At 36.4% G+C, this 13,767-nt stretch overlaps 1 protein-coding gene across 1 annotated transcript in view; it reads left to right on the top strand.

Moving 5' to 3' along the window:
- DZANK1 (double zinc ribbon and ankyrin repeat domains 1) overlaps nucleotides 1-13,767 on the top strand; it is a 1,792,612-nt gene that overhangs the window by 372,541 nt on the left and 1,406,304 nt on the right. The gene's annotated exons all lie outside the window — the stretch shown is intronic.

The raw sequence follows: 13,767 nt of genomic DNA, 5'->3' as shown, positions 1-13,767 counted from the left end.
ATGTCCAGATTTTTGACTCCTGTTTTTGGCCTGTTCCTCATAACATTTTTTGGTTTTCTGGACTTTTGTTGCAGATCAGTGAGAACTGAATTCAATAAATAATGATAAGAATTTGAGTTGCAGACTTAATATCCTTCAGAAAATGTGTGGTAACACAAGAACATTTATTTTAGCAACTTTCTAAGTTTCTAAGAGAAATATTTATGTCTCTAGTTGGAGGGGCATAGTTCCCCCCCATTACATTTTGCTTTGTCCAGATTTTTTGCGTCAAGAATTGAAAGCTATGCTTGGCTCTCTCTCCACAATTTCTATAAACACTTTTCAAACCTGACAGTATGCATACTATTTCATTCTTTACTTTTACAATGCTTACAGAGATTTAATTTAAAACTTCTATTTCAAATTTTACAGCACAAACGCTGATGGCTTTTTGCCAAAGAAAACAAAATAGTCTCACATTGAAAAAAGACTTGGCATGAACAACAGTAAACTTCCATTGCCTTGAAAGGTACATTCATTGAAAATGCATCTGGCCAGTGGCAGATTCTGTGGGTATAAATATACAACACACATGTCCTCCCAAACCCAGAAATTGCAGCACCTTTGCTGGTATCATAAAAAGATTATCACAGTAATAATGGCCAAAGTCACATATTTCAAATCTGTTTCACACAAGCACACAGTAGCCAAAGTATTCCAGCTTAATTTTCACACACACACATCTTGCAACGCTAGACTGACAGTTTAAAAATGAACAGATGATAGGAGCATAAGGTACTTTCATCTACAGAGAGCCCCCTACCCCAACAAGTAATTATAACCACTTTAAAATTAAAACACACTCCAAACCAAGTAACTTGAAAAAACAACAAAATTAGTTCAGGAACACCAGCCAATTATGAGACACCACAAGTTGTTTTAGCACTTTCATTCACATTTAATATCCAGTGAACTTCTTCAGAAACAACTTCACCATCCATTCAGCTGTTTAAATATCTTCGAATGGATGCTTTCCATTGTAATGGGTGTTCACTGTCCCAATCAATGCTTTTCCAGTAGTAAAGCTGAAAGCTGTCTACATCCCAGGAACAAATGAAAAAGAAAGAATACAGCAAATAAAATACTTGAAAGCTTCCAAGTATTTTATTTGCTGTATTCTTTCTTTTTCATTTGTTGGTAGCTTTCGATGAACTACTAGCATCATACCAAAATATCCAGTCATGTGTAGCACATTTTAAATAGAAAAGTATTTATAAGAGCATAAGAATTATCGGTTACCACTTGATACTATATGCTAAATCAATATACACAATCTTTGTAGATGTAAAAGTCATCTGATTAATTCCACATTAGAGAGAGCTATTACTAATGCAGAGGTTGCTGCTGGGAAACAACTTTGCATTTAAGTGCTTCATCCACAAATGCAGTGCGTGTTGCTCTTGAAGAATACATTGCCCGTGTTGTATTAACAAATGTATTGGTGATATTGCCTTAACATTTCCTAAACTAGATCAGCTGTGCAATAAGAAATGTCTGGCAAACAATGACAACAGGTTATAGATATGCAGTCCTGGAAATCACTAAGGAGTTTAGCACACATTCCCAATTGCTCCAGAACGTTTTCTGTTTAAATGAGTTGCTCAGTGTTACACAGGAGGTAAATAAAGGTAGAAAGATTCAGACTCTGCAGGATGCAGCTCATTAACAAGTCAGAGCTTTAGTCCTCCTCCCTGCTAACTGCTAGATTAACAGCTTTTACCTAAATGCAGAAATCCTTTACAATCCAATCTTGTGGAGAAGACTGTACTACAATTATATGCAACAGTAATTACGTAACATATGCTGAGGATCAGACAGCTCTGACCATCACTGTAAATAATGCATACTGTATGATCTGACATGTAAAACCTTTTGCATTTGCTGGAGACTCTAAAGTAATGTAAACATGTGTTAGTAAAATGCAACATGTTTAGGCTGTCAATGAATTAACTAATTCTGTAGTGCAATGAATAAAGGAAAACAATTAGAGGCAATATAAGTGCTGCAGATTTGTTTAAGAGCCCTCAAGTCTTGAACAAATTAGAAATATTACTGCATATGGCATACTGTTTTATTTATTTATTTATTTGTTTTTGGGGGGGTACATGCTTGCAGGACACCTGCATTTCATTTTTGACTTCTATATGTCTTCTCTGTCAGACTACTATAAATCACTTAGACTCTGACAAACCCCATAACTAAGGGGCATTTTTGACACACACACACACACACACACACACACACACACACACACACACACACACACACACACACACACACGCACGCACACACTTCAAAATTCTACCAATAAGGATGGAATGGTTGTGTTATACACACACAGTAGCTTCTCTTCCAAATTCTCTACCAAGTGGGACTTGAATGCTGGCATCATACACACAGAGTACATTATCTTCCAAAAGTAAATGTGAATTTAACACACCTGCTGTATCTGTTGACACAATTGCATTCAAACTGACTCTGTTGATTAGGTAAACACAGCTGCTCTCAAAATGTTGCTCGTATTCTGCTGATTCTGTTAACACCTGCTTTTTGTTGCACTCTGGTTTCGTGTCATCTCTATATGCTCGCACCTGCTTCATTGGCTGAAAGCAGGAATCAGCAGGAAGTGGATGTGGGCAAAACAGGAAACCTTTTGTTTTTTTTTTAATTCTTAAAGCGACAGTACGTGGTCACTCAGCAAAGCAAGTAAGCATTTCTTTTTTTTCTTTTTTAATGTAATGCTGTTGCTTGGGCCCCCTGCCAGCATGGGCCCTAGGCAGCTGCCTAGGTCTACTAGTACTGGACCCAGCCCTGTACACCACTACTAGTGCACAAGCACAGGGATTGTTAGACTTTGACTAACTGTTCCAGGGTATTTGTATTGACAGAGTAACCACTAGAGGGAACAACATCTTGGATTTTAACTTTTTTAATATGGAGGCATCTTCCACCATCCCTTGTATATCTTTGTCACTTGATAGGTCCACCATCCCTTGCATATCTTTGTCACTTGATAGGTCTGACCATAAAGTCATCTGCTTTGAAGTAAAACTGAAACCAGAGATTTCTTCCACCCAAAGTACCTTTAGAAATTTCTGTAAGACCAACTATCTAATCCTAAGTCATACATTGCCAAGCTTTAAATTCCCACCAAACCTAATTAAGACCACTGAATGCATGGAAAAGAATGCCACTATACTATATCAGCTTACAAATAGCTGCAAGATGCAGCTGTACCCTGTAAGGACAAGTGCAGACCAAACCTCAGAAACAAACCTATAGGCTGGAACCATAATATCAGCAAACTTTAAAATAAAAGAAAGAATTTTGACAAAAAGAAGAGTAATTCCCAGAATGATAGAGCCATCATCACTGAAAAAAAACTGTTCAATAGCAATAAACATAATTTAGCTGTCCCATAAAAATACTATTCAATTTCAGGCTCTGTAAAGGTTATGTTCCAAGTGAATGGAGAACCGCTACAGTCAGTCCTCTGTATAAGGGATGACCTTCCATAGATTCAGGCAATTACAGAGCTGTAAGTCTGACCAGCCTCTTATGCAAAGTCATGGAAAGACTTATCATGGAACTAATCCATAAGGAGACAGGGAACCTCCAAACAGTGGATCCTTTTCAGTTTGGATTCATCAAGGGTGGTTTGTCCCAAATAATTAATTGATGCCAAAACCATTTACTGAAACTAAATGCTAAAAGATGGATTATCATGTCCTTTGGGAGGTCCTGTTCCCTGGGGAACTGCCACATTGAAAACTACAGAAGAAAATAATAACAACGTGGATGAAGGTAGGTCTGTATCAAAAACTAAGTCACAAGAGAATAAATAAGACCCGCCATATGCAGCATGGGATAATGAATCAAAGTTTTAATGAATAGTAAGTGCTTTTATGTCTAACAAAAGGCACTTCATCGGACCAAAGTACATAAAACTGCATTCTCAAGCAACTTGTATAGAGGAATGTAAAACAATTAAACAACAATCAATAAAAATGCGTAATAAAACAAATCACGTGACTTTAATACAGGTTTTAAAGGGACCATTTCATTCAAACCAAACCCTGTATCAGCTTGCAGTTTAATAATCCATCTTACCTCAGCTGTTTCAGTAACATTAGTAAAGTTACCCCTCTCCATCTTTGTGCATGAGTTGTAAGGCCAAAAATCTAAAAGAGTGTGCAGACCCATACATATTCACATGTTTGGTGAGGGGATAAGTCAACTTAACCATCCTAATGTTACTCATATGCTCAGTGATTTGTTCTGTAAGGGATCTATTTGTCTTCCCAACATAAAAACATGAACACTCAGAACAGATCACCAAATAAATCAGATTAGTGCTCCTACATCTAGCAAATAAATCAATGCTGTATCTAAAATATTCTAGTTTAAAATGTACTTACAACAGCTACATGACTGACATGGAAATGTATCTCTCCATGCAGAAACAAGATAACTTTCAGAAATGTTACCAATCTCATGGATGCAGTCTGAAAGTGTCTGTAAAAGATGTTTGGTATCCTTCAAAACAGAAGGCATAACATTTAATAATGGTCTTAACTTCTTCTCAGTGAAAACAGACAAGGGCTCAGTTACCCAATTATGACCAGAAACTATGGGTTTGAGTGGAGGGGCAACAGGATTTTTGTGTATCTTGGGGAGACCATGGATTACAGGTATCGTGGGATGTTCAACCAAGAAAAATTTGTACAATTCATAAGTAATTGTGCCATTCATTAAAAACTTGTAAAGCATAACATGCACACATCTAACTCGTATTAATATCACAAAGCATGCCACATTGATAATATCTGCCAAAGAGCTTACCCAGTTATTAGGGATTTGGGAACTTATGCGAACACTGACCTAACTTTCAACCAGCATGTGTCTGTTGCTATGAGAAAGACCTTATATATATCACAGCTTATAAACAGAAGGATAGTATCTAGAGCCAGGGATGTCATTGTCCCCTTTACTTTGCCTTCATTAGCCCAATCATTGAGTGTAATGCCACCTTTGGCATGTATCTGTCCAAATACATGAAACAGTCGGAACACCCACAGAGATACCTTATTGAAAGGATGCAAGGCCTAAACAATATGCCCTACTTGGACCAACTACTCAGTATCCTGGAGACTGCTAAGAATTGACCTTTGGCCCAGTACTAATGGACTTACTGTATATCAACAAGTCAAATGGCATCAGGAACACATGGTTTATAGAACTAAACCTGTTCTGCAACATCAACAGAATGGTTTGGAGGGACAGGTATATCTTGCAGGGGATGCTACTGCTCTGGAACAGACTTCTCATCCTCATAAAACAAAGCTCATCCCTGTTCATATTCAAGAGCAACATGGATTTATGTATAGAAAACCAAATATTTACCCCAGGTGTGCCCTCTGTACTACTAAAGGACATAGGAAGCTTCTAAATGAGTCATCCTTTGTATGTGTCCCTTCAACTTATCCATGGTATAATCCCAGTTATTCTCGCTAGGAGTAATATAATTATTGACCATAGGATGGATAAGTCCAATCTAACAACAAGTGGGATAATTTAATTAAAACATCAAAAGGGAAATTGACTATGCTTAAAATAGCCCACAGGAGCAGCTATCCTAGTACTTGCCTACGAAGCTATGAATCTACTCATTTTAAGTTATCACTTCATTTTCTTAGTACTTTAAGGTCAGGGCCTATTATACTACTTAGCAGATTGCATAAGGGCTGCATTAAATTTATTTATAGGTTTCTTCTTCAATTACTTATGTGAACATTATAGTTGGAGGTTGAAGTAGGATCAGGAATTGTTTAAAAACTGGATCATAACTTATGAAAACTTTATTATATTAATGTTACTCCCTTTTGGTTTGGATAAAGTAGTGTTCAGTCAATCTGAAAAGAGATAAAATACCTCCTCCTCCTCCTTGAGAGATATTCACGTATTATGTGATGCTTGATTTAATAGCTGCAAAGTTGTTTACAAATGCTGAGTGTTACTCTTCTAAGTGTATTTGCTCTGTTGTTATTCGTAGTTCTGATTTTTAAACACCTTTATTGAATTATTACTTGTGACACAGGCAAATTTACATTTATATAAAAGTATTCAAACTGCATTAACAAGTTCATGTTTACAAACGTTATACTTCATAGATATTGCTGTATATCATATAACCTAAGCAACATTACATAATTTTTTTCATTTCTGCCCTTTTCTTTAAACAAGAAACATCTTTATTAAACCATCACTTATGACATAGGCAATCATACATTTATATAAATGAAAACAGACCACACCAACACAATTTTAGTTGCAAGCACTTTACATCACAAACCTTACTGAAACACTCCCAGTTGCAAACATTATACATGACTTATAATCTACCCAATCATTGTCAGTCAAACATAACATAGCTCATTTAAGTCCTGCCTTGTCTTAAGCCTCATTCCTCCCCTGTATGTATTGTTCCCACAATTCCCATTTTTCCCATGTAGTTTGCTCTTACTCTTTTCTAAAGATCTCAATTCCAGATGTTTATCTGTGTTACTATATTCAGTATTTCTAGTATAGTTGGTTTATTTTTGATTTCCCTAATTGCTTTTTTGGCAGCCACCATAATTAGACGCAACACGGCCTTACCATGTCTTGGCAATTTCAATTCTGTATCATAGTTCAGAAAAATAATCTCCCTCGTCACACCAGTCTATCTACCCAGCATCTCTGACAGTGCATCACACAGAGAATCATTGAAGTCATCCAACTCAGTGCACTCCTAGAAAACATGTTACCAATTGCCTTTTTCTTCCTGTCACACCTCCAATATTTGCTGTCTACCTGTGGAAAAAGTCTCTGGAGTCTACTTGGGGTATAAAAATATTTATGTAAACATCTCCAATTAAAAATCCTAAATCTTCTAGATTTTGTTGCATATTTGGGAGACATACATATATCCTCCCATTGTTTCTTTGTGACTTGCTTATCCAGTCTCTCTTCCCACACCTTTCTAACTTCCTCTGATTCTTATAGTAACCATGCAATATTTTATATGCACTACTAATTATTCATTTTTTAATGGCAGCACCTGTTCTAGATTCTACTAAAAATTCGACCCGTGGTGTTTTTTCATTTAAGACCCCCCCCCCCGTATTCCTTTCTCTTTGCCTGTACACTAATATCAGTCCTTGATAGGGAAGTCAATCTCTAACCTGCAGTTCAAACAAATTCTTGGCATCTTCCCATTCTGTCATCTTTCCTTTTCTAGTTATTTGCTCCCAATACCTTGGTTCCTTTGTCAGTTTTCTCCAATAAATTCCATCCCCCTCTTGCCTGTTGTCTATATTCCTAATTGCAGCCATCCCTATTGGCAGAATTTCCTTTCTTCATTCCTGAGTTGGATTAGTTCTTAGGATACTTTCAACTACTTTATGGATATAATATTTTGTATGATTATTGTTATTCTTCTTAAAGGCCTGCTTCCAAAATCCCAGTCTCTCCTTGTTTCTTGAGCCCTCCCCCCCATTTCATCATCACCTCTTTCCACTTTGAATTATAGTTTTCTGCTTGAGCTATGTATAACGGCCTTAACTGTATAGCTCTGAAACACCCCTTCAAATTGGGTAATTCCAATCTGCCCTGTTCTGCTGGAAGAATCAGCTTATCCCATTTGACTCTTGCTGTCTTTCCTCAAGGTATAGTCTTTCAGCTCTTTATTAATTGCTATCCAAAACTTCTCCTTTGGTAATGTGCCTTACCTATGTGTAAGACTAATGGGAGTAAAAACATTTTAACTGCTTGCATCTTACTATCCTTATTCATGTAACAAAGCTTCCAGTTTCTCAGTTTTTGAATTATCTTTTGTTTAGTCTCATCCCACATATCCTTAACTGCCACACCAGAATCATTTTTAATCCATACTCCAAATACTTCATTTTATCATGTCCCCATAAATATGGATATTGCTGAACCAATTCATATGTGGGTACATAATTTACCGCTGTTGTCTTTATTTTAGCTTTATTAAATTTGTATCCTGAAAAGATTTGAAAGTGTCTCAAAATATTCCACATTTTAATGTCTCTTTCTGGTTTTGTCAGGTGTAAAATAATATATGCAAATAGAGCCAGCTTTTCTTGACTATCATACCAATTATAGGGTTGAATTTCTGAGTCCCTTACTTTGTTAGTGGTTGTAAATATAATGAAAATAACAAAGGGAAAAGAGAAAACCACTGCTTCTTTCCTCTGCTCAAGCATAAATTATCAGAGAGGACCCAACCACTTTAATTTTCACATCCAATCCCTCATATATCTTCCTAATCAACCTTATTTTTTTCAGGAAATGCAAATGCTTCCATTGCCCTGCTCATAAGTCCCAGCTTACTCTGTCAAATGCTTTCTTTGCATCAAGACCCATCATCAACAATAGTGTTTTCATACATTCTGCTTCCCTCTGAATCATCACTCTTCTGTTAATGCTGTCAAATGTTTGCCTCCCCTCCACAAAACCACATTGATCCATATCTATCAATGTTGGCATTACTTTTGCCATTCTTTTAGCCATTATAGTCATAAGTATTTTATAATCATGGTTTAGTATTGATATGGGCCTGTATGAAGCTGGATCTGATGGATCTTTACCCTCTTTAGGTATTACAGCTACCACTGCTTTCTTTCCCGATGTTGGTACTCCTCCCTCTCCTCTTAAAATACTGTTAAACAAAACCTTCCAGATATCTATCAGTTTTTTCCCTTCTAGCTTCCAAACGTCCACAGGAATACCATCTATTCCTGGAAACTTGCATGTAGATTGGTTTTACATCACAATTTTTATCTCATCTCCTCCTATCCTAAATGTTAGTAAATGAGCCTCATTTACCTCTAAACTTGGCATATTAAATTCTTCCATAAATATTTCCATTTGTATCTTTTCTTTATTTCCATATTTCTCTGCTTTATACAAACTTTCATATAATTTCCAAAATAGTTCGAATACCGCTACAGAATCTTTTGTTACCTTCCTTGTTATAGGCTCTCTAAGCTTAGCGACAGCCCTTTCTACTTTCTGTTGCCTGAGTTGTCATGCCAAAAGTTTTTGTGCTCTATTATTTGTTATAAAAAAGTTGCTTAACAGCAATCTTTCTAAACTTGTGTACATTGTCGAGGTAATCCCTTATTTTCTGCTTAGCATTCTGCAGCTGATCCTCTTCTGTGACATTCTCCCTATTCTGCAATCCTTTGACATTTGTCAGTCCTTCTAAATAATTATTACTTCTTAACCGTAGCTGTCTTTCATTTATTTTTACCCTAATTTTAAACTCCACCATACTTGTATCCCACTCCTTAACTATATTTTCAGAAGTAATTTCTATCCTCTCAAATAGTTCTTGAATAATCTTCACTACCCATTCCTTAAATTTCTCTCTTTTCAACAGCTAGGTGGAAAAGTGCCAATATCTCCTTTTTATTTCATTATCCTGTGTTTTTATTTTAGTTATGCATTTAGTTATTGTTAGCACATGATCTAAAATAGTTAGTGGGTGCATATAAAGACCTTCAATTAAATGCACATGTTCCTGTGAAATGTAAATTCTGTCTAGCCTAGCCCAGTTTTTATATTTTGGGGAATAATGTGTAAATTCACTCCAAACTCCTATTACTGAATTCACATATTCCCTGTCATATATTTTCATAAATTTCTTCAAAATTCTACCCTCCTTTGTTATACTTTACCCTCTGGCCACCAGAAACATCTTCACTACTGAAAATCTAATTGCAGTCCTCACCTATAAGTAATATTCCTTGCTGAAATCTAATTATTTCTCCCAGAATTTTCTTAAGATCCATTATAGTAGTTTTAGGTGGAATATAAATACATGCCAGAGTGATCCTCCCCCCTTGCCACTAGCTCGTCAGCACTACAAATCTGCCATTATTATCTTTTTATCCTCTTCTATTACTGTTGGAGCTTCTCTTGCAATTAATATACGTACTCCTGTTTTCCTTTGTCCAAGACATTCTGCTGATTTAACCATCCTGAAAAATCTTTATCAAATGTACATGTTCAGTTCTTTCCAAGTGTGTCTCCTGTAACATAATTATTTGCACTCTACATTTCAATATAGTTCACATTTTTTCTTTTTTGTATATATCTGCAAGACCATTGACATTTAAAGACATTACAGATAGCATCATTGTATTAAAAAAGTTATTATTCCCACCTTTTATGTATAACACCTTTTTGTTAAATGTCTAGTTCCAGCATTTGTGTTACATGTATACACTGTTTGACAGGTTGAACTTTTATATAGTTTTCATATTCATTTGAACCTACATCACATCTTACAATTTTTTTGTTTTATTGAAAGTCCTGTAACAAAAAAAATCACCCTAAAAATTATTACTTTAATACTAACACACAAATCTATGTACATCTTCAAATATTTAAGTTTTACTCTCCTAATAGGAATAAATGTCCCAAACTGATAGCCATAGCCACATTCACAAACTTTAATTAATCTAAAAGAAAGGTTATCCATACTAAGACACATGGTGCAGCCTGTGCTTCTACTAAGTGCTAATGGGGTTTGCTTTAACTTTATAGGTCTCCCAACTTGGAAACATTATTTTTCAGCCAGTTTCTCTTTCCCTTTTTTTCTCCAGCCAATCACTCTCCACCAGAATGTAACCATTTTCTCTTTATCAGATTGTCTGCATGGAGACATGAGAACCAGACCACCAATTTGTCATTATCAGATTATATGCATGGAGACATGATAACCAGACATTCAATTTCTGTTTATCAGATTGTTTCCATGAAAACATGAAGGCCAGCTACATAATTGCTACTAAGCACACATTCATTTGCTAGAAAAAAGCCTAATGATATTTAATATTCTTTTTCCTTTACTTGTTTTATCTTAAAAAACTTATTACTAAATCAGTCTAAGGTCCTTAACCCAGTCATTCCTCAGTGCAAGAATGAGAAAAAGCACATTATTTTTTCTTTTGCCATAGTCTTTTAACCAGGCTTTTTTTTACATTGCAGTGCCTACATTTCTTAAAACTGAACAAGAAGAAAGAGAAAGGGAGAAAGAAGGGGAAAAAGAACAGCGGCACCTATTTGCATTCCCCATTACACTTTAAAATAACTGAGAAAACTTTATATTATAACATGCAAAGAAAACTATACACCACAAAAATAATACTATTAAGAAAAAAATGTTTTCTTTACTTACAGTTAACTTTCTCCCCTCTCTTCCCCTCCCCAAAGAATTTTTCCAAACATTAATGACATGAAGTAGGGTGTGATAACCCCACTTAAATCCGGGGCAGTATTTAAGGAGCCTCAATCCTCACCACTATCTCTGGTAAGGGAGTGTCAATGAAAGCAGGGATAGAGCACACAATTTCCCCTAAGACTATACTGGGAACAGGCTCCAAACCTGGGATTGGACTATATACTTCACTCCAGCCCCAAAATGAGTTTTCACACTAACCACTGCAGAGCACTCTGTCCTACTTCTAGGTATTTGACACACTCGCACTTAAATATTTGATAATCACACAAATAAACACTCTTTGAAAAGACTGGCACAGATTTATCTGCTATGTCCTCTTTCCCAGATTACATGGTAACACTGCCACCAGTCAAAATACCACTATACCCTTGAAAAGGGGTGTTCATTTATATCAAGTAAAATAAATATTGATATAAAAGGTCGCATGCAATCCAAGCAGTAAGGCTTTTCGTTGTGGTCCTGGTGTTATCGCAATATGCATAAACATTCTTAGGTTACTAAAAGTACTTTCTAAATAACCAGCCACAATAGAAGATAGTAAAATGTTTAATAAATAAAAATGATTTAAAACATATATACACTGAATTACTGATTCCAATAAACCAGAGTTTCACACACAGGAAATTACAAAAACAACACTTTAGGATAGGTTTCACAGTAATTAAAGAAAAAATTTAACTATCTAACTGCAGATCTCTAGCTGTCTAAAGATTGTGCCTCTGTTTAATCTAATTGTCAGCAAGGTAAGATAATCTTACTTCTGCAAGCAAAATCAAAATATATGTCCACTCTTCAGGCTGTTGTCTGGTCCTCAGTGACTAGAATAGCAAATCCTACTATTTCTGCTGAACAGCACTGAAAACTCTGAGTGATAAATCCTGTCCTGTAAAAACAACCACTGGCTACTGAAGAACTGCTGCAAATGAACAACACTAAATCTTTTAAAAGTCACAACAAGCTGTAATGGGAATTCTACTCTCTCATTTCAGACTTTTGAAAAGTAAACAAAAACAGCTGCTGTGGAGAGTCCATTACTTTCAGCTCTGGCACACGATGACGTCACTCTAGATCAGCTGACTGGCACAACCCGCATTCAGAATTCTTTTTAAAAGACATGTACATTTGATCAGACAGAAAATACTGTTTCATTCTAACATTTTGTGTAAGCCAAAGTAATCAAAAAACATAAACTTATTTACAAAAATATAGCTAGTCATGCTGGGAATTATAACAAAAGTTATTTTTTAATTATTTACAAGTATTTTAAAAAAAACTGCAGCCAAACATGCTGGCACATGTTACAGTATCTGATTTCCTCACATTTCTCCTCCCTTTAAAGACTCTAGTAGATTTTCAAGTGACCCTTGCATGAGAAAAATGGGGCTGAATTAAAATGCATCAACCAATACTTTGTCTTGAGAATCCTTCTGCATTGGCATTGCTGAAATCTGGACTGTCTAATGCAGGGGCCCTCCCAAAACCTCTTTAAGCTTTCAGAATACCTGCTCTCAATCTGTGCTCCACACTGCCTTCTCTGGTTTGTTTTTTCTTGTTAGGTCAGGAATGCTGCTGTTGTACTATATTTGGGCACAATTGTCCTATAGTACCCCACTGTAACTTAGAATGCTTCTGCTAGGATGTGCTCTACTAACCTCTGAAAGGTTGCTGGGGCATTCATCATCCCAAGGGGCATCCTTGTAAACTCATATAATCCAAAAGGTGTTATAACAGCTGACTTCTCTCTAGCAATGGGAGTCAAAGGCACCTACCAGCATCCTTTGGTCAGATCAGTAGTGGTCAGATACTTAGCCCCCCTCCAGCTGTTCTAAAGCTTCATCTGTTCTAGGCATGAAGTGACTCTATCCAACTACTTAACTTTCTGCACAATACCCAGAACCCTACATTAGCATCCCTCTTCAGCACCAGCACTACTATGGAAACCCAAGGACTACTGGACTCCTGGATTACTCCCAGCTCCAATCTCCTCCTTCAAAATCTGTTTGACTTGCTCAGGCACCTTATAAGGAACTTGCTTGATAGGCCTTTGGGGTCCCATATCCACATGGTACTGCACTATGTTAGTGCATCCAGGTTTCCCAGTGAACATGGCCCCAATTTTCTGTAACACTGCTCATAAGTCTTTAGCCTGAATAGGGGATAACCACTAAGATATTGCTACTTCTACCATAGAAGTGTTAGTCTGAGCCTTACTGAGAAGGTCAGTCACCAGATCCCCCTCAGACTCCTCGTATTATCCATTGTGAATATTCAGCACCAGGTCCTTCCTAGCATGATATGATTTCATTAGGTTAACATGATGCAACACGTGTCCTTCCTCCTGCATACTAAGTTTATCATGTAGTTAACATCACCAACTTTTGAAATCCCAGGTCAATAAAAGTAATGCATCTTTT

This window comes from Protopterus annectens, chromosome 1.part2 (genome assembly GCF_019279795.1).
Source record: "Protopterus annectens isolate FY-2018-M chromosome 1.part2, PAN1.0, whole genome shotgun sequence".
NCBI classification, from domain to species: domain Eukaryota; kingdom Metazoa; phylum Chordata; order Ceratodontiformes; family Protopteridae; genus Protopterus; species Protopterus annectens.
The sequence above is the reverse complement of the archived record's forward strand: the minus strand, read 5'-3'. Positions and strand labels throughout refer to the sequence as shown.